Source organism: Rhipicephalus microplus, chromosome X, assembly GCF_043290135.1.
Source record: "Rhipicephalus microplus isolate Deutch F79 chromosome X, USDA_Rmic, whole genome shotgun sequence".
Classification (NCBI taxonomy): Eukaryota; Metazoa; Arthropoda; class Arachnida; order Ixodida; family Ixodidae; genus Rhipicephalus; species Rhipicephalus microplus.
This window is the reverse complement of record NC_134710.1, coordinates 26,992,251-26,995,380: the sequence shown is the minus strand read 5'-3', so window position 1 is coordinate 26,995,380 and position 3,130 is coordinate 26,992,251. Positions and strand designations below refer to the sequence as shown.

General features: G+C 58.7%; 1 non-coding gene across 1 annotated transcript; it reads right to left on the bottom strand.

Annotated features, from left to right (window-relative positions):
* Positions 1-269: 269 nt before the first annotated feature.
* TRNAK-CUU (transfer RNA lysine (anticodon CUU)) lies at positions 270-342 on the bottom strand. The gene has a single exon. It is a non-coding gene; the product is annotated as a tRNA-Lys (tRNA).
* Between the last annotated feature and the right edge of the window lie 2,788 nt (positions 343-3,130).

The following is a 3,130-nucleotide window of genomic DNA, read 5'->3' as shown; positions in this document are numbered from 1 at the left end:
GTCTCCGTGGATTACCTTTACCGCGGAGACGTGCTCGTGGCACCCTGTGTAGTACTTTGTGCCCGTGGCGTGGATAAGCCTACTTGCTTTCCCGCCGCGCCTTTTTGCAACGGGCTGTACTGCGTTTGGTGTTGCCACAATAAAGTGTTGCGACTTGAGCAGTATCGTGTTTCCCGCCACGGCGACGGTTGACGCGTGCCCTGCGGCTCGCTAAGACCGGACCCACGCTGGTGGCCGTACTCCTTCGGGATACGTGTACACCACACTGGCGCCCAACGTGGGGCTCGAACCCACGACCCTGAGATTAAGAGTCTCATGCTCTACCGACTGAGCTAGCCGGGCGTGTTTGCACTGCGGAAGTTTGACGTCTATCTTGATGGGACGAAATTCGTAGTGCAAACGGATCACAGTGCGCTCAGCTGGCTGATGCGGCTCCGTGAGCCTGCCGGCAGGCTGGCGCGCTGGGCTCTCCTGATACAGCACTATGACTTTTCGGTGCAGTATCGAAAGGGGAGCACCAACGTGGTAGCTGACGCGCTATCTCGTGCCCCTTGTTGTCTGCCGAGAACCTGGATTTCGGTGCGACGGCCACTCGCGGTGCCTTAGCACATGCAAGCGTCGGGGGCGAAACAGCAGCTTTGCCGCCATTCGGCGAGAAGGGTGAGTCCCCATGCGGACAAACCTTGGCTGCTAACCAGGTAAGCGGCGCACCGCGAAGCGGCCGAGCGGGGGAGCTTTCCGAAGGCCACGAGGCCGAGAGCGAACCCGTAACGCCGACTCACGCGACGGTTGCTGCGGTCCTGAGTGGGCGCGATACCAGACTCCCCCATTTTGGGAGAATGGGAATCGCTTTCAGCAGCGAAGAGCTACTGAAGGCTCAGCAGAGGGATCCGTTTCGAGTCTCGGAGGGACGGAGCGCCGTATACGCTGCTTGCTTTGCGGCGGGCGCCGTTAAACCGTCTTGACGAGGCGCGGAGCGCCGTTACGCTGCTTGTTCTGCGGCGGGCACGATTAGGGGGCTGAAACAGCGTGTGTCGCTGAGTCCCCGGCGGATTCATTTTGCTGGACCATGACGGGCTCCTGCTGAAATATATAGCCACTGACGACGAGTCCATAGACCCGTTTAAGGTGGTTATGCCCAAAAGTCTGAGAGCCGCACTGTTGCGATCCTCTCACGACGAACCCATGGCCGGTCACCTGAGTGGCTCGAAAGTTTTTGCAAACTGAGCGATGTTGTGACCTGGCCCGGCACGAAGCGTGGCTTTTATCGCTATTCCGTGCCTGCCACGTCTGACAAACGGTTGAGCCAAGGGTTGGAAAGCCGCCCGGTCTTATGAACCGATTGTCAGTGAGCGTCCGTGGCGCGTACTAGCTGAAAGATCCCCTTTGGGAAAACTCAGCCGTGCCCACATCGTAGACCTGAAACCCTTTGTATCACGGTCTGACGAGCTCGCGCCAGAGCACTGCGCGCCAGCAACGGGGCACACCCGGAGCGGCGGACCGCATTCGGATCCCGCGCCGGTATAATCTGAGGAAGCGTTCACCTTTGTGATTTCGCGCCGGACGGCGGACTTCTCCGCAACCGAAGGCCCTCAGTTTTACTGTCTAGCCTCAGTATAGGTTAGCTTCTTTACGGCCTTTTCTCGTAAAGAAGTTGACCCCGCTCTGTCTGCTGCCAGTGTTTTTTTTTTTTTTTGAAGTGTTCATGTGTATTTTATGTTTTTGTCTAATATTAAGTGTTATTTGTGTTTTATGTTTTTGCCAGATGTTGAGTGTCGTTTTTGCTCTGTTTTTACTTTTTTTCCCGCGTTCGTTTCGTCTACCGCGAAGGGAGCTGTGTGTGACCTTGAGTGTCGGTGCTTGCCGGGAGAGAGAGATGAAGGACGCTTTGCGCCTACGCTCGCGCAGCTGTCAGCGGTGTGTGTGCGTGCGTGCTTCCGTGCGTGTGTAAGTGCGTGAAGCTTCGGTGCGAGCCCGCGAAGAGTGCATCATGGCTTCCCCCCATCGATGCGGACGCTGGAGGTGCTGGGGGGTCATTGACCCACTGACGTCAGACCGTCTGGCTGTGCTCCGCTCTCGGCCGTCGCCGAAGAAGCCGTGCTGCCTCCCACCATGGCTCCTGCGCGAGGCCAGCTGAAAGCAGCTATATGCTGCCGGCCAACGCCAGGGCGCCTTGCAGCCATTTTGGTTCGGCCTCCCTGACCACCGGAGAGGCCCGGCTTCCCGCAACATTTAGCTCCGTCATCGAGCCAGAAATGCGGGGCGGCCCCGAACAACCGAAGCGGCTTTCGTCGGACTCGCGGCTTATCAAGAGCAGCAACAAGCCATCAGTGAGCCCCCTCCCGTACCTCTGACCTTGCACTCGGGCATCGCACCCAGCGGACACTGTCACGCACTTTTCCGCCCCTCCGCGCAGTGGACGCTATCCCCCTTAAGCACCACGAACACCAGTGCCACGTTTCTGTCCTCCCTTCCGCAGTTATTTGTATAGTGTCATGTGTTTACTTTGTTATTTATGTTTTGTTTCTCATTTGTGATCTTTTTTTAGCAGCAGTAACAGGGCTGGACTGAGGTTAGCTGTCGCTCATAGCAGTGTCATTTTAACTGCATGGGTGACGTCCGGCTGCCTTTTGCAGACCGGTAAAGGGCAAATTTAGGAGAGGGGGATGTGGGAATTGAGGCTGGCCCGCTGCCTTTGCGCGGGCTTTGCCGCCTCTTTTCTCATGTCCCGACATGCCTACCCTCCTTTGCCGTCAGCCGCGCTGGGAAGAGCGGAGTGACGTTTAACTCCCTCACCCGGTAGCGGATGTTGGCGGTGGCGCCGCGCGCGGGGACTCCCCGAGAGGTTTTCGCGCGCTGCGTCGGGAGCGGGGAGTACAGTCCGGGACTTCAAACGGTGAGCCACGCATTCTTTTCCGTCCGTCGATTCCCGTCGCTCGGGGCTCGTCGGACTTCGCTGACGGCGCCTCGCGCCCGATGCGAACGCTCACCTTTTGTTGCCCCGCTGCGTACTCACGGCCGAAGGGCAGTACGGTGTCCTAGTGCGTGGCCTAGCTACGCCGACCCGTCTCCCTTCGAAGCCAACGCGAGCGCCTTTGCCCTCGCTCGAGCAACCGGGCCCCCTTTGTCC